We start from the raw sequence: 19,109 nt of genomic DNA on the forward strand, positions 1-19,109 counted from the left end.
GCATCTAGGAAGCAATTGGTGACTCTCTTCTGAGGGGCACAGAAAAATCCATCTACTTATCAGACATGACGTCCCAGGAGGAGTGCTGTCTGCTAGATGCCAAAGAGAATCATTAAGCCTACTGGCTATTATCCAATGTTGCTCATCCATGCTGGCACATATAATAAATACTGCTAGACACTACACACATCATATAAAAAAATGACTTCATGTTTCTTGGAGAGAGAGTAAAACAGATAGGTATACTGAAGGGTGTGGTTCAGCATTAGAGCACAGGCAGTGATCCTAGACTTCAGGAAAACTAACTTTGTTAAAATGGGGAAAAGCCTCTTTATCTGTTGGTGAGGCCTTACATAGAGTACTGTGTTCAGTTCTGGAGGCCATATCTCAGGAGGGACATTGAAAAAGTCCAGAAAAGGGCAAGCAAAATGATGTGGGGGTTTGTACCAGAAATCCTAAAAGATGAAGCTGAAGGAACTTAAAATGCATACCCTAGAAGAGAAGCGAGACGAGGGGGGGGGGGGGTATGACAGAGACATTTAAATACCTGAAAAATGACTCAGATAATATATACAACATCTAAGAACTGCAACAATCTGTTGCTACCCTTTGTACTCTTCCTTCAAAAATGCCAGTAGAGAAATAGACTGAGATAGGTGGAACACGGACATAACTTTTGGCAAAAAGGATAAACAGGCCAAATGACACAGAGTCAGAAGAAAAGATCAAGAACGGGTTCTGGCAAGATAAAGTCTGCAACTTTGAAACACAATGGGCTTAGCAAATTGGCACTAGAAAGACTGCCTTCAAGGAAAAATCTTTAAGCAAGGCCAATCTTAGAGGCTCAAATTGCTACACCAAAACCTTAAGAACCAGGTTAAGGTCCCACTGAGGGACCAAAGGTCTAAAGAGAGGGCACCATAATCTGTTCATCCCCAGAAAAAAATGAGATACATCTGGATGGGCTGCTACCAAAATACTGTGGATTCGGCCCCTTTAACTGGAAATAGCTGTGATTTGCACTGTCAGATAATTTAAGGTTAATCCTTTTTCTAGAACTCTCTGGAGAAGGGCCAGAATACATGGAACATCAGAACGCCAAGGAGAAACTGCACATTCCTTGCAAAATGCTTACAAAATATGCCAAATTTGAAAATAGGCCAAGGATGTATTTATTTATTTATTTATTCTTTATTTTTATATACCGATGTTCCTGTAAAGAATACATATCGCACCGGTTTACAAGGAACTGAACAGTCGCCTCCAGGGCGGAAATACATTAAAACAGTCGCCTCAAGGCAGAATACATTAACACAAGTATACAGGAAAACTATTAAAGAGAACTTTCATAAACTCAATTAAATGTAACTGGGAACCATAAATCAGGAACATATGTACAGAGGTAGGATTATCGTCTGTCGCTTCACCAGATTTTAGCTCTCAGGGAAAGCTTGTAGAAAGGATGTAGAAGCTTTATGAGCATTCAACAGAGTAGCAATCATCAAGGAAGAGTAGTCTTTGTTTTGCAAGTGGGACCTTTCAAAAACTAAGTTGTAAGATAAAATGGAGATGGATCTTCCACATTAATTGGGCCCTGAACCAACAGGCCCCAAGCACTCAGGAGACGCAGAGGAACGTCGACTTGTAGCATCACTACACCGCCTCTGTGGCCAATCTGGGGCTACCAAGATGACTTGATTGGATTCCAGCTCGATTCTGCAGATAAGTCTCCCGATCAGCAGCCAAGGAGGAAATCCATAAAGAAGCTCCCCCTTTGGACAAGACCTAACACATCTATGCCCATGGCATCAAACTCCCTGTGCTGGCTGAAAAACCAGCCTATCTTGCCATTCTTGCAAGTTGGCATTAAATCCACGTAAGCAAACACCACTTTCGCACTATGAGCTAAAAAGCTTCCTGACTCAACTCTCACTTGCCTGGGTTCAATCGGTTCCTGCTCAGGAAATGGGTCTGCATGTTCTCCTGCTCCACGATGTAAACTGCCAATGCAGCTCTGCCCAAGAGAAGAAAAGATGAATCTCTTTTGAGATCCCTAAGTCTGTTCATGGCACCGCTGTCACATTGTTGGCAAGCACTCTCAACTGCTTTCCCCTACAGGAAGGGAAGAAAATGAACCAGAGCCAAGCTGAATGCTCTTCTCTCCAGCCTGTTGATCGACCGAGCCGCTTCCTCCTCAGATCAAACTCCCTGAACCATTTGATCATGTCAATGTGATCCCCATCCTGATAGGTTTGCATCATTGTAACCAGGATCCAGGAAGGAGCCGACAGACTGACTCTCCAAAAGAGGTTTCCAGGAACTATTCACCACAAAAGACCGTGTTTCTCAGAAACTGGAACTGGTAAATGAAACTTTTAACTTTGGTCTCAGAACCATGGCCTTTGATGAAGTCAAAGCGGTAGGGGTTGTATCAGTTAGCCTCTTCTAAAAAATCAGTTCATTTGGACACCAACATTTTTTCAGTTTTCCAGGAAAATGGAAGCTTTGCTGCCAGACAGTAATTACTGAAATTTTCTGTGTCCAAGTAGGATTTTTTTTTTTACTTCTTTATCATTTTTCAATACAACAAAAAAAGAATATGTTAGGTGCAATTACTAGCTTCTGAATATCAGGCAAATAAATTCATAATAGGAATCATTTTCTTTACATGTAACAGATTAAATATCCAGTTTCTTCTCTAAAAACATAAAACTTAGAAGATAATTTTAACGTAATTACTACCTTTTAACAATTTTAGTACATATTATATGAAATCCCCAAACACTCTGAGGAGGCAAAGAAAACCAAAGTGAGAGAAATTTAGGAATTAAATTTTACATCATAGCATTAACATAGGGCTAACTGGAACCATATCTTTACATTGTCCTTACTAGTCAGCCGGGGAAGATGTAATTGGTCTACGGGCATCTATGAACTGACGAAGCTGATCTACTTGAAAGAAAATGAAACATTCATCTCCTTTTTTCAAAGTACACCTACAAGGATAACGAAGCATAAAAGTATAGCCTAGGGATACAACATCCTGCCTTAAGGATAGAAATTCTCTTCTTCTGATTTGTGTTATCTGCGCTAGATCTGGATATGTTCTTATTGCTTGACCATAAAATAATAAAGGAAATTTTCTAAACTAATTTCGCATAACTCCGTTTAGGTCTTGCACAGTGTTAAACGCCACAAGTACTTCTTTCTATTATATCCATTTCGGAATTTTCTAAGAAGCTGGTCAAGTTCATCGGAATAGTTGAAACAGGAGCAGTCCCTGTAGTGGAAGGTCTATTATTCAAAAACTTACAAAAGTTTATTGACGGCATATTTTCATCAGTGTATCCCAGACCTTCCCTAAAGAGTCTCTTTAATGTCAAAAAAGGAATTTCTCCAGCTACTTTGGGAAAGTTCAGAAAACGTAAATTAAGGTGCCTTATGTTGTTCTCTAAGACTTCTAAGCGTCGGGAACAGGCCATCTGCTCTCTCACTACTGTGGCATTTACAGCCTGAAGGGACTGAATTTTACTTTCAGCCTCTGAAACTTTTTTAGTAGTCTCAGTGGCCTGTACCTGAATATCAAGTATTCTTTGTTGAAAATTGTAATTCAAAGAATCCATTTTATTCTATCTTTTCATAGCTTGTCCTTGACCTGCCATCAAGTCCCACAGTGATTCGAGCGTTACTGCCTCCGGTCTAAGAGCTGGATTTGGGGACTCACCATTGACCCCAGGTGGTGTTTTCATTAGGGTTCCATCTGGTAAAGCCTCCTCCTCTCCCCTTCCAAGGCAGGCTGCCAGCTCTGGTTTCCTCCGGTCTCCCGCGCCGACCTCACTGCTCCCTTCTCGGGCGGGCTCCCCCACACACAGCACCTGTTCCGAGTCCACTTCCACCCCCCCCAGTTGCGCCGGCCGTGTCATCGACCTGCGACTGGGGAGTAGCTTGGTCGGGGTCACGCTGCGCCAGAGGCGGTCTGACATCAGGACTGAGAGACACCTCATCCACAGGAGCCCCTCGCTCTCTCCCACAGGGACTCACATCGGGTTCCTCGGCTCCCTCCTCCGAATCCAGTTGGCACATAAACCGCAAGATGTCAAGCTGCCCTGGGGAAGGTAAGGATTCTGGTGGGAAAATCCTTACTTTACCTTTTATTTTCGAAGGCATGTCTTTAATAAGAAAGGTGAAACAGAGGAAAAAAATTCGGGCAGCTAGCGATCAGCGTCCTGCCTATGCCGCCATCTTGCCTCCGCGCCTATCCAAGTAGGATTTTTTAAGCAGAAGTAGATGGAGACAGATTTTAAGGTGTTAGAAAAAAAAACAAACCCCTGCTCCAGGGGCAGATTAGTGTAAGCTGCCTAGGGTATCTATTGAAAACTGGGCAAAAAATACACTGAAATAAATAAATAAACCAACAAAAAGAAAGAAAGAACTGCTCAACCCTTGTCTAACTTCACCAGTGAAGATGGACAAGGGTCTTATGGACTGTTAGTAGTTTGCATAAGTGTTAAAATATCTTCCAACTCCTTACTGCTAACCTGGTGGCATCCCAGGTAACAGCATCATTAGTCAGTGCAGAACAGCTATCCATTGCCTCATGACTAAGACTGCTGGATAATCTGAGCTCTAGTGGATTTTCAACACTCTTTAACCGGTGTAACAAAGGGTGAACCTATATAAATGCAAAATGTTTATTAAATGTATTGTTTCAAAGAATAAAAGCCCTCAAAACTCAAAATTATGGATATACTGACACTTGTTTTATCTCAGTTCATAAATGATATAGGATTACCCACCAATTTGAGGGCAATCTCATAATGGGCCATAAAACTCATTTATCAAGTGTTATTACCACCACAAACCTGTCACAAAGACAAAACTGGAAAAAAACCCCCCAAGGTTAGATTTATTGTCCTGCACAATGGCTTTGCAAGCAGATTGGCTGGAGAAAAGAGTGTGCACTTTTTTCTCGGTCATGAACACAAGAGTACTAAGCTATTAAATTGACACCTACTACACCTTAATAAAAGATTAACAAGTAAAAGAATGTATATTAGTACAAAACAATCTATAATTATTTATAACATTTAAAGGCACTACATTGTCCTAGTTAAATAATTACACAGTCCTGTTAACTGCATGCAGATCAGTAGAAATAAAGTTGCCGGTGATATCCTTTTATTGAACTGATTCATTTTGAGACTCTTACTTCCTTCATTCCCAAGTGGAAACACAGTTAGAGAGGACTTTTTAGTCCATTCATAGTCCAGTTGCCCTCCACTGTCCCCAGAGCCTCTCCCAGCTGAACTAAGAGCGATGGAGTCAACAGGAGGCAGGAATGTTTCTCACTTGTTCCTGCCCTGCTGTTGCTGTAATACAAAATGGCACTAAGCTAACCTGTGAGCCAAAAGGGGGGTTGGGGGTAGTGTGGATACTTTTAAATTGCCCCCATGCACCACCAGAGATTTTATTGAGGGGAGTGATGGGGGGTAAGCTAAGAGGCCTTGCGTCTCCTTTAAGCCGGCAGCCCTGAGATGGAGGAAGGGCCTCCATCACATTTTGCCACAGCCAGGAATGCATAAATTCCCCAGCCGTGGTAATATGAGGAAATTTCCCCTGGTATTTATTAGAAGTATTGCAGTTTGGTAAATCCCGCACAAAATGACTTGCAGTAAAATAGCACGAGAACACGCTATTTTACTGCAGGTTAGTAAATAGACCCCTAAATGATTTATTTCTCACGTTTATAAAATCGCCTTCCAGTAATGGATCTAGATGAATACAAAAACAGACATCAAAAATAGCATCATGAACCTTTTCACTCCCAAGAAACACCTACATTAACAAAAACACTGTGTGGCATAACATCTTACACAGAGCAGGAGGTGCAGACATGGAGAGGACTCATATGGCCATAATATAAGCTAGGAAAACATTGATAGCTCCATCAGTCTATCTTCCAAACTTTAAAACAAAGTGAGAGAGGAGGGAACAAGACACATGAACCAGTCACAATGATCAGCTCCCTTTATATATAAGTGCAGGAGAAGACTGAATTGGGCAACCAATTCAGTTAGTTACCTTCACTGCTGTGGCCCCCAACATTCAAAGTGTTCAGTACATGTTCTTTCTATCTCCCTCAGCCTGGGGATAAGATAGGTTGGAAGGACTAATTGACAGGGAAGATGAGTTACTGTGTGCAGTGTGTGTGATGCCCAGAATGAGGCCCAGCTATCCATGCCCTGCATGCTGCCCATTAAGCACCACAATCCAGGACTCATATTGTAGCTAGGAAGAAAAGGCATGCATGATTACACATATTCTCAGAAAGGAGCTCCTTTCTGCTGGTGTCTCTTGACGCTGCAAGATGCTAATAGTAGCATCCAGGTGCTGGTCCGGATCTGGTCATCAGGCAGTGGTGACTTTTCCATGGCCTACCTGAACAGGTTTGAAGGCAGACCAATATGACTGGAAAACACCGAGTTAAATCATTTATGTCAGGTCAGCACTAGGATGTTTGGAAAAAGTGGGCAAATATTGACCGATGTAGCACAGAAGTTCATACAATTGACAAACTATTTATTTATTTAGATTTATATTCCACTTTTCAGCCACTTCAGATTGGATACATTGAGAAACTATAGAAAATGGAGGGTGAAGTGACTTGCCCAAAGTCACGAGGAACAGCAGTAGGATTTGAACCCTGGCTTCCCTGGCTCATAGCCCATGCTCTAACCATTAGGTTATTCCTCTACTCATGGAAAAATGCAGTTTATCAGTCTGGCAATAAATAGTGATAATCAACAATGATTTCATTCATAAAAAGCCTCTGATGAAGGCTTAAAATCTAAGTGAATTATGTTGCCTCTAATTAAGGAAACATTGCAATGTTCACCATTTACTTAAATATGACTTAAATGAAACCTGATTCACATGAGTTTCAACATTTACAAGATCTGTGTCAAGAGAAAAGCAGCTTAGTTTGTATTCACTGTATGAAATTAATTTTCTTCCTTTGCAGGTAAAGTATCTCATCCCAGCATCAAAATATTCTGAAGCTCTTAGTTTCAGTGCAAACTAGAAAACAAAGCACATGTGAATCCACATTTGAACCTCCCACAGACAACTAAATTAATAAGCAGCACATTTTTACCAGAAAATGCTATTTAGATGTTAGGTTCATCAGAGTTACTATTTATTGGCAGACTGATGAACTATGGGCTGTTCTAGGAACATAGGTTTAACTCTATGAACACAGCTGGGCTGCATCAGTCAATTCCCAGGTTTGCACTTTTTCAAGCGCTCTTGTGCTGATGTGACAAATGATTAGGAGATATAAACTATCAAAACTGAAGAAAGAATGAGGTAAATACAGATGATCCTTAACTAGGGGGAAGCAAGGGTAAAGCTGGAGCTCAAGCAGTGACTGTGGTATTGCAACAAGATGGGAAAAAAAGGCAGATTATGTAGGTGGTGACTTGCAGTCTTTGTACCTGATTCACTAAGGCTTTGTCCCATAGACACAAAATGGGAGAATAGCCTTAATGAATCTAGCCCTTTAATATCAATTATAGTTTATATTTTTAGGATTGCTCTGGGCTAACATATTACACAGAGTCGCTGAATGTAAGTTTTCAAGACCAAACAGGTCCCTCCCTTCTTTTGAAGAAGGGCCATGAAAGTTCATATCATCATCATTCTTATATAATTCTTATGTCTGTCCAATAAAAGGTATCACAACCTGTATCTTTGTTCAACAATTCCTTCCTTTGATGGATTAACATCATTTAGATAACATTTGATAAGGCCATTTGCACCATACATTTAAACTTGTATTCCATGCTATAAATGGTGAAATATATTTAATACAGTGTGTAAACAACAAAATACTGTAGCAAAACTTATTTCTGGCATTGCACAAAATTAGATTTTCAGCAATGGGCAAGCTATTTCTCTCCAATTAATTTTTACTATTTATTCCTTTTCAATAGAAACGACTATGTAGAAAATAGCACTCCTCCTAATAATTCTTCATGATAGAGGCTATGGGTAACATCAAGTAGAAAGTGTAATATTCTAGACAGCCTCAGTTCAAACTCCCACTCCCCATGCATTTTTTTTCAAAAGGTGCCAATTTTTCCTCCCTCCAACTTTAAAAAGTGGAAAAGCCGGATGTCCTTCCAAGGACCTACCTCCACTGAATGTTTGGTGCAGAGTTGTTCCAAAATGATAAGAAGAGGGGGACACACACATTAAAACACCATCTGATGAGCCTTTGTTCTCTTGAACTGAGGTTAAAAATCTGCAGACGGGATGCCACAATCTCACTTTGGATAATCTTTGAATTTCCACTTGTGGAGGAGATGTACAGAGCATGCAGCGGAGGCTCTAAAGCAATTTATGGGGCATCAAATCTATCGTGGGGGATTGAAACTGTATAGAACTTTTAAAGGATCCTTAATGGGTTCTCATTAGTAATATCAGTAGAGTTCCACAATGCCCAACAATGTTTAGTGATGGGACCTCTTGCGATTAGTTTTGTACCTGTCTAATTTGGATTACAGGACCTGAGATAGTATCAAGGACTGAGCAGATTTTGATGTAGCAGAAGATCTGGATTCTCTTAAATTGAGTTGTTTTAATATTCTGCTGTCTTGGCAGAGATTGGGAGGCATGATGTCACACCGGATAGGTAACTACTCTCTCTGTCAGGGTGCATTTCAATGTGCTTCTTATTGCCCAAACAACACAATTAGTCTGGATATCTAATTTTTGAGCATGGTTGCTTGCTGACCAAACTGGTGCACAGTAATTGGCACCAGAGTACACCAGAGCAAGTAGAGTTGTTTGAGGGTCAATCAAAGACAGAAATTGATCAGATTTATTTGACACGATTGCTCTCTGTTAAAACCATGCTGCTTTGGATTCTGCAATTCACTAGATTTAAGGTATTTTACTATCTTATCCTTTCCTTTAACAGAGTCTCCATTAATTTACTCACTATAGAGTCAGATTAACCAGCCTGTAGTTTTAAATCTCCTCCTTATCACTACTTTTATGAAGTAGTGCTGTTCGTACATTTCACTCTACATGCAAAACTGGCTCCTAAACCACCAACACCAGCTCACCTCGACCTATTAGATGGCCCTCCTATAGAGATATAAATAGGTGCACACAGTGAGGCCCTCCCCAGAGCTCTCTCTCTCCCCCCCCCCCCCCCCCACTATCCCTTTCCCCTTCACAAGCCCAGAAATGGCCAAAATGCAATTCCAAAAATGTATCACAAACTGCATTATGGCCATTCTCTCAGTTTTCCAAGGTATTCTTCCCTGTCCTCCTTTTCTCACAGTTCCATGTACCTTTTGAATGCTAACCTTTTTGCCTTTACTTTTTTAATTACTTTGAAAAACATACTGGTCTCTTTTCCTCTTACTTTTATTTATTTTTGTAACATAAACATTTGTTGCCCTTACTATAACTCCTTTTAGTTCTGCTCACTGTTGCTGGTTTTTTTCACCCTGCCTCCTTACGATACTTTCCATCTTAAATTTAGGGCACTTGAAGTCATGGAGGTCACAGATAAAAAAGAAATCCACCACCACTAAGGAAACCCTGTCCTTCCTGAGAAATAGCTGTCATCCATCTCAGAAACTATCATTCAATCTGATTTAAAGAAATATAAAATTGTAGTAGGATGCCTTACGGTTCAGGCAATGTGATCACAAAGAAGAATTAGGTTCAGACTTTTCTAGTGGGCAATGAACCACTGTTAGTTGAAGCCCACCCCCATTTTCCCTGTAAGAGACCTGCTACAAGTTTTATTTGCTGAAACTATACAAAATAATTATTTCATGAATAGATGAACATGAAATTGGTTACCAGTAATTGGCATTCTCTAACAGCAGCTCAATGATTCACATAGATGGGATGATGTCATCCAATGGTGATCAAAGCAATTTCACAATCTGATAGTTTAGGGAAATTCTGACGTGAGAGGTGGGTGGGTTACATGAATTATTGAGCTGCTGTTTTTAGAGAATGCCAATTACAGGTAGGTGATTTTCTCTAACAAGCGGCCCCAGTGAATTCACACAGAGTCCCAAAGCACCTAGACATCCGCAGTTAGAAGAGGGAAGGAGTCATGCACTCAATAAAAAGATTAGAAGGTATCAAAAAAGAGCAGCCAGTCATATGTAGATAAGTTTTGATGCAGTAACTGAAATATATACACATCATTTATCTATTAATCTATCTATATGTTTATATATTTATATCCCAAAAGAGAAGACAAAGCTGAATGCACAAGTACTCAACAGGCTGAGCATCAATAAGACATTATTCATTCCTGTTTATCCAGTCATACCTGTACAGAAAGCTGGGTTATGCACACAGGCCAGCAAATGGAGCCAGAGATCCACAGGCTCGCTGATGTCACTCATGTGCATCTATGCTGACACCAGCCTACCAAGTATTCTCTATCTCCAGCAGATGGTAGGCGAGCATCCTGTGCTGTTGACTGTGGCCTGGTAGGCTGAAAAGGCATTACTTTAGAGGCTCCTGAGGTAAAGGACAAGCTCTCCCTCCCTCAACTAAGCGGAGTCCTAGGCTTTAAAATCTATTAAAATAAAAAAAAAAAAAAAAGGAAAGAGGTGGCTGAGGAGAAAGCATTGGTTCCTGTCCCAAGGGCATTTGATCAGGACCAGGGGCTTCCAGGGAAATTGGGGTATGTTTTCCCCTCGCTCCCTCGTTTCCTTCCTTCCCAATTCTTCTACCTCTCTATACGCCTGGTTTTCTCCCACCCTCCCTTCTGCTGGGTACCTATATCTTTAAGATTTGGCTATTTTCTTGCTGTGCTGGCAATAAAGTATCCAAAAAAAAGAAAAAAGAGAAGCTCATTGGAGGCAATACACACTGAGTGGCCGGATTTGGAAGGGAGAAGCTCCGGTGACCCAACAGGTGAGCCGTGAACATTTTTTTGGGTGGATTGAAATAGTGTTTGCTGCTTAAGAAGATATCATCCTCTGAGTGTGGGAAGAAGCCTATGCTGTGTGTAGCCTGCAGTTTAAGGAAGGTGCAGGTAGAGGGAAGATTTCAGTACTGCCAGGAGTGCTCCAAAGCTAAGGGGCAGCTTCGGGGGAAGGAGTTTACCAGGGCTGGAGGGATCCACAGCTAATCAACTGACTAGCTTTCTCTTACCACTGGTTTCCAGTACTTAAAGGAGGCTCCAGAGACCATCTTTTCAGCATGGGACAGTGAGGGGGGACTGTGGCCCTCCCCCTGTCCATTGCATCCTTGAAGCAGAGCTGTAGTGACTTTGGGGCCAGTTGAGCAGGTTTCCTCTGCAGTAAATTAGGGAAGGGCACTTGATGTGATTTACTTGGATTTTAGTAAAGCTTTTGATACAGTCCCACATAGAAGACTCATGAATAAAATGAGAAGCTTGGGAGTAAGTGTCAAGGTGGTGGCGTGGATTACAGACGGATAGAAGACAGCGTGTGATGGTAAATGGAATCTACTCTGGACAGAACGGTGTTAAGTGAAGTGCCACAGGGATTGGTGTTGGGACTGGTTCTGTTCAATATCTTTGCGAGCGACATTGCGGAAGGGATAGAAGGTAAAGTTTGTCTATTTGCAGATGATACGAAGATCTAAGATCTACAAAAGAGTTGACAAGCAGGAAGGAGTAGAGAGAATAAGATGTGAATTAAGGAAGCTTGAATGGTGGTTGAAGATATGGCAGCTGGGATTCATGCATCTGGGGTGTGGTAATCCAAAAGAGCTGTATGTGATGGGGATTGAAGGGCTGTTGTGCATGGAACAAGAGAGAGACCTTGGGATGATAGTGTCTAGCGATCTGAAGACGGCAAAACAATGTGACAAGGCGATAGCTAAAGCCAGAAGAATGCTGGGCTGCATAGAGAGAGGAATAACCAGTAAGAAAAAAGAGGTTATAATCCCCTTGTACAGGTCCTTGGTGATGCCTCACCTGATCTCAAAAGGGACAGAGACAGGAGGGAGGTGGTTCAGAGAAGGGTGACCAAAATGGTGGGTGGTCTCCATCAAATGACTTATGAGGAGAGGTTGAAGGACCTAAATATGTATAGCCTGAAGGAGAAGATGTGCAGGGGAGCTATGATACAGACCTTCAGATACCTGAAAGGTTTTAATGATGTACAATCAACAACAAACCTTTTCCATTGGAAAGAAACCAGGTAGATGCATCTTATAGCAGGAAAGAGGCAGCCTTAAAACTAGAACAAGCTAGAGTGGAGGAGGAGTGAAACACTGATGCTGCTGCTGCATGCCAGAAAGCTGAACTGGAAAAGCAGGAGCAGAATGCTGCCAACGCTGTTGCGTGCAAGAAAACCTATTTAGAATCTAACCTAGAGGGGGAGTGGCCAAGATGGCGTCTGACTAAGACGTGTGTGGAAAGCTCTCCTGTGTGTTTCTGGAGTTTCTTGATCAAAGGGTTTTTTAATCTTCAATATTCATGCCTCACACAAAGAGAAAAGCCAGGCTTCGTGAAAGCCAGGCTTCTGTTGAAACTCCGGATGTTCAACAACCCACCATTGAGAAGTTTTTCACATCGACGCCGACTGAGCCGGGAGCGAGGGCCGCAGAGTCAGGAGGAGCAGAGCGACTTCCTCCGACAATGGCCGAGGAGATCTCGCTTAGTCCCGGCGCGCCAGTCACACCGTCCCCACCCCAACGGAAATGGAGTACAGGGGAAGAACATTTGCTGGGGTCTCCGGATAGTCCCTCTGGGGAAGCCACACAGAGGGGTAACTATCCGGAAGAAAACCGAGGCGGAGAAGAGAGAGGCGAGAAGGGGGAGAGCCGGCCGGCCCCCCCGCAGGGAGCCTACCTTCCCAGGCTTCGAGAGTCAACTAGCCCAGCTGACTCCTCGTTGGGAGAGAACCGGGACAATGCAGCTGAAGTCGCACAAGGAGGTGAACAAATCCAAGTAAGACCGTTTTTGGTTAAACCGGCTAGAATAACGATGGAGACTTTGTGGGAGGCGTTAGCCTCGATTGAAAACGCAATAGTGGGTTTATCTAAATCAGCTTTTGAAATAAATAGAAATACAAGATATAATGAAGAAAGAATTGTTAAGCAAGAGAAACAACTACTGGATTTTGAGGAGAAAGTAAAAAAGCTAGAGAAAAATCAACAGTGTTTAATGCAAACAGAAAATGTGCAAAATAAAAAGCTGGAAAATTTAGAAAACTCCTTGCGAAGCACTAATATTAGAATTGTTAATTTTCCTATTATACCACAAATATCACCGGTGGAATTATTTAAAAGCTATTTGACTGAAAATTGAAAATTCCAAGAGAGGCACTCCCACTAGTCACAAGAGCTTATTATCTGCCACAGAAGAAAGCCCCAAGAGACCAAGGAAGTGAAGAAATAACAGCGAATGTAATGAATGTGACTGATTTACTGGAATTATCCCAAGAAGATGTAATCACAAAAAGAGGAGTGCTATTGGTGACTTTTGCCTTTTTGACTGAAAAAAATAATGTTTTCCGAATGTACTTTAGGAATAGTGCAGAGCTTTACTACGGACAAAAAGTATGGGTATATCCCGACATTACTAAGATTACACAAGACAGACGGAGGAAATTTATAAGTATGAGAGTTGAGGCGCTTGCTATCTGTACAAAATATACTGTGAGATATCCATGTAAATGTCACATAAAATACCAGGGAAATTATTATATTTTCTTTGAACCATCGCAGTTAAAGTTTTTTTTGGATGCTCACCCGAAGGCGACTGGATCAGAGCATTAGGCATAGAAGGCGGTTAACTTAGTCTTTTCTTTTTCAGTATTTCCTATATATCGCTCCTTGTAAATGTGGGCCTAACTCCCCCATGCATTCCTGTTTTATAGATGGTGTATAGATGATTAACATATATAATCCTAATTAGGATTATGGTGAAAGCATTTCCTGTATTTTGATTTATGTACACCACCTTATTACTTCACATTGTTATACTATGTGTAAAATTTTGAAATGCATAATAAAAAATAAATTAAAAAAAAAAGAATCTAACCTAGAAGTACTACAAGAAAAGGAACCAGCTGCAGCTAAGGACCAGGCTGAGATCCTTAAAACAACTGTAGAACAGGATGGTGGGAAGAACTGGATTAGTCAATTTGTCTCAGAAGATCCAGCTCAGCATACCAGAGGCTATGTGATAAGCCATTCTGCTAGGTATTCGAGCCCATTCTCCTAATTCGATGAGGAGGCGTCAGATGTTGAGGCAATACAGTCTTCTCATGAAGTAAATATCACTCCAGATAGAGATTAGTTCAATGCACACCCTACCATAGAGATCATTGGCTCCAGATCCTGGTATGCTTGCATAGAGATATATACTACTTCATGCCCGCACTAAACTACCCCATATGAACTGGGGTCATGATATGGCTGAAACCTTGCCTCCACCAAGGTTACCTAATACATACCCCTTCACATGGCCAGAGTACACCTGATCAAACTCACCTAAGAACATAAGAAATTTCCATGCTGGGTCAGACCAAGGGTCCATCAAGCCTAGCATCCTGTTTCCAACAGAGGCCAAAGAACCTGGCAAGTACTCAAACCCCAAGAAGATCCCATGCTACTGATGCCAGTTATAGCAGAGGCCATTCCTGAAGTCAACTTGATTAATAGCAGTTAATGGACTTCTTCTCCAAGAACATATCCAAACCTTTTTTAAACCCAGCTACACTAACTGCAGTAACCACATCCTCTGGCAACAAATTCCAGACTTAATTAAGCATTGAATGAAAAATAATTTTTTCCAATTAGTCTTAAATGTGCTACTTGCTAACTTCTTGAAGTGCCCCCTAGTCCTTCTATTATCCGAAAGTGTAAATAACTAATTCACATCTACTCGTTCAAGACCTCTCATGATTTTAAAGACCTCTATCATATCCCCCCTCAGCCGTCTCTTCTCCAAGCTGAACAGCCCTAACCTTTTCAGCCTTTCTTCATAGGGGAGCTGTTCCATCCCCTTTATCATTTTGGTTGCCCTTCTATGTACCTTCTCCATCGCAGCTATATCTTTTTTGAGATGCGGCGACCAGAACTGTACACGGTATTCAAGGTGCGGTCTCACCATGGAGCGATACAGAGGCATTATGACATTTTCCGTTTTATTAACCATTCCCTTCCTAATAATTCCTAACATTCTGTTTGCTTTTTTGACTGCTGCTGCACACTGAGTCGATGATTTTAAAGTATTATCCACTATGATGCCTAGATCTTTTTCTTGGATAGTAGCACCTAATATGGAACCTAACATCATGTAACTACAGCAAGGGTTATTTTTACCTAAATGCCACACCTTGCACTTGTCCACATTAAATTTCATCTGCCATATGAATGCCCAATCTTTCAGTCTCGCAAAGTCCTCCTGAAATGTATCACAATCTGCTTGTGATTTAACTACTCTGAAAGTTTTGTATCATCCGCAAATTTGATAACCTCATTCGTCATATTCCTTTCCAGATCATTTATAAATATATTGAAAAGTACCGGTCCAAGTATAGATCCCTGAGGCACTCCACTGTTTACCCTTTTCCACTGTGAAAATTGACCATTTAATCCTACTCTCTGTTTCCTGCCTTTTAACCAGTTTGTAATCCATGAAAGGACATCGCCTACTATCCCATTACGTTTTAGTTTCCTTAAAAGCCTCTCATGAGGGACTTTTGTCAAACGCCTTGTGAAAATCCAAATACACTACATCTACCGGTTCACCCCTCCTCAACATTCAAAACTGATATGCCAGGTGGTGAACAAAGCCATATAACTTCCAAAAGCATCCCACAAATAATTCATCATACACAGACTGAGTTCACAGGCATGTCAGATCTTGCTAACATTCATGATTCATGATGAGCTTGTCAATATAGGGCTCACCAAGTTCGATGACTACCTGGAAAATGACAGAGCACAGAAATCTATATTCAAAGGCGTCATTTCAGAACTGAACATTACCCCAAGCAAGGAGATTAACCCTGTTGGTGAAATGGTTGGAGAATGAATCTTCAAAAAGCATAAAGGGGCTTAGGTCAGTGCACACAAATAATTCCTCAGTAGGCCTGTCAGTAATATGGCAGAGACTTGAACAAGCTATGGTAGTGTAGAAGCAATTAGGAGTGTTCTATTCAAGGGGATCATAAACTTTCTAAAAATCTCAAAGACTACGGGAGCTTGAAGATCTACTACTGGAACTCAAGGCAGCCAAAGCTGACCAATATCTTCTTGGCCTCTACTATCTAGATGCTGCCTACCAAATAAGGCCAAACTCAAAGAAACTACCATACAGTCTGTAAGAAAAATGGGTTTCCCAAGGTTCAAGATATAAAATAGACAATAATGTTGCTGTTCCATCTTTCACAATTTTCTCCACATTCATCTGGGACATAGCAATGATGAGAAATGATCTAAATTTTATGCCTGATGCATCAGATGTGACCAGCTCAAGCCACGCCTGGGATGAATGGCAAGAATGGGTAACTAAAAGGTATTATGTTCGTGCACTGAGAGGACTCTCTTTGCTAATTAACAGCACATACCTTTTTTCAGTTTAACAAAGAAACCAAAGCTCTCAGGCTGTCATGCTACAAGAAAAACATTTGACTAAAACAGAGCACCTGAAGCTGAAGAGAGATTTAGTGGGGCAGGTGTGTTTTGTTTCCCACAATTTCAGAAGTCATGGGATCTGCATATTGTTTACAAGGCTTTACCAATGACAGTAAATAAATCCTATTCTGACTCCAAGGGCAGCTATGTTATCCTAGAAAGTATATTTTCACAACTTCACCCTGGTTGATATTTATGGGCAAATGTTAGCTAGCAGACCTTTTTTAGTGAAAGGTCTGATATGCTATCCAACTAGGACTGATGGGAGGACTGGTATTTGAGTTTGTAGCCTGTTCATGATAGGTCTTCTTCCAGTGTCACTCCAGCATCCCTGCCTGATAGTTTTAAGAGTTTGCTGGAGTATTTTCAAGTTAATTGATATTTGGAGTCCAAAGTACCCTAGTAGCAGGGATTATATGCTTTAATCTCCAAGGCATAATACATATAGCAGAACTGATTATTTGTGGGCATTCTTGATATTATGCCTCATACAGATTTGTGTGATATTTTGGAATGCACCGTGTCAGACCATCTTTCGGTATGGGTTAAATTGTACTTGGGTGCTTCTAGAGCTGATCACAGATTCTGGAAACTTAGTTTTATCTTTGTATTTATTCAGATGTTAAGTAAAACAAAAACAGTACTGCCAAATGTACACTCACTTTCATAAAGAAGGAACAACAATTTAACTACAGCATAACAGACTGATAATACAAACTAGGAGGAAAAACAAAATAAGGTTTCTTACATTTTAGCATATGTAAACAGCTACTGTGCTCAGTGGCTGCCTTTTTATATCTGGAATATACACAAACCAGATTCCATCACATATTCATATCCAATGTGGTCTTATCTTTAAAATAATTCAAAACAGGGCTGGGTGTCCATGTGTGTGCGATTTCCGGCGCGTGCACATGGATGCACCGATTTTATAACATGCATGCATGTTACAAAATCTGCTACCCGTGCACACAATTTTATATTGGCACGGGCTTGTACGCGCGTAAGTGGAGGGGAATTTAGTAGATGGGCGCGGAGATGGAATAGGTCTTTTCCCCAGTTTCCTCCCAGTCTGCTCCAGTAAAGGTCTGATATGCTATCCAACTAGGACTGATGGGAGGACTGGTAAAGGAGCAGACTGGGAGGGAACTTCCTAAACCCCCTACCTAACCTGCCTCCCTTTTACCCAACTAGTTCCAACACCTACAACCCGGCTGACCACCCTAGATTTTTTGGATTTCTTACTTACTTGCTCTCCGGAGCAGCAAGCAGGTTGCGTGGGCCGGTCGGATCCCGGTGTGCGCTTCAGCAGGACAGTGCCTGATGGGGCTGTTCTGGCCTGTCCAGACCTGCCCCCTTTTTGTTTAGCCCTTCCAATGCGCATACCGGGAGATATGTGCGTGGCTGCGGGCCTCCGAAAATCTGCACGGCCCGTGCGTGGCCCAGCCACATGCGTATCTCCCCGATTCTGTGTGCACAGGGCTTTCAAAATTCAGCCTTAAGAAGGTAACTTTCAAACTACTCTACATGGCCCCACACATTAGTATATATGGCTGTGCGGAGAGCCTCAGTATGTTATATAAACTGCGCATATCAGATACGAGCAGATTATAAAATATGTGGATGTTTTTGTATGCGCAAATATCTGCAATGTATTGAAAGTGCATACTTTTCCTACCTATTTTAAAAACCCAACACACACACACATATATTTTATGTGCAAACAATAATTGGGACTTGCTTGCATAAAACCCTGTTTTATGCATGGAAGTTGCTATGTTTTAAAACATGTACATATAATGGAAATCACCAGTTTGCCAAAACCCCCACCAGTTCATCCAGTCCTTCTCCAGGCCCTCGAGACCCTCCTTGCTCTTTATTCTGAACTTCCCCCCCAGTTCACCCAAACCTTCCACTCAACCAATGGTAGACAACAGATGAATCTGATATCAAATGCATAATATAAATAGCAAGTGTAAAATTATGCAAGTTGACAAATGTGCATGTATAAGTCTCTTATAAAATAGCAACTTTTGTGTGTATCTCGTGGCCCCGTCCCGGAATACCTTTAGACCGCCCCTTTCTAGCATGCGTAAATATGCGTGAGAGAACAAAAATGCGTGCATGCTTTTGATCTTTATAAAACAGAGTGTACTTGAGTATAAACTACTTATGCACATATATGCTTATTTTATGCATGAAAATATTCTGAAAATTCACCAACTGTATTGCAATTAAAAGGAAAAAAAAATCAACCAAATTTCTTTTAAAAACTGCCAAAGGTATAGTCAAAGCTAATGATTTCCATGTACTAATTTTAAAAAATAAAACTGGTTGAACATCAAATACTGCACATATCGTTTCCCATACCTTATCCCAAAAGAATCATTTATTAGGACATCAATAAAATATGTGACAGCAAGTGCCTATTTTTCTACAACAAACCA

The 19,109-nt window shown here is 41.2% G+C and overlaps 1 protein-coding gene across 9 annotated transcripts in view; it reads right to left on the reverse strand.

Moving 5' to 3' along the window:
- The window catches only part of STAU2 (staufen double-stranded RNA binding protein 2), a 559,185-nt gene that overhangs the window by 140,122 nt on the left and 399,954 nt on the right, over nt 1-19,109 (reverse strand). The gene's annotated exons all lie outside the window — the stretch shown is intronic.

Source organism: Rhinatrema bivittatum, chromosome 2 (genome assembly GCF_901001135.1).
Source record: "Rhinatrema bivittatum chromosome 2, aRhiBiv1.1, whole genome shotgun sequence".
In the NCBI taxonomy this organism is placed as follows: domain Eukaryota; kingdom Metazoa; phylum Chordata; class Amphibia; order Gymnophiona; family Rhinatrematidae; genus Rhinatrema; species Rhinatrema bivittatum.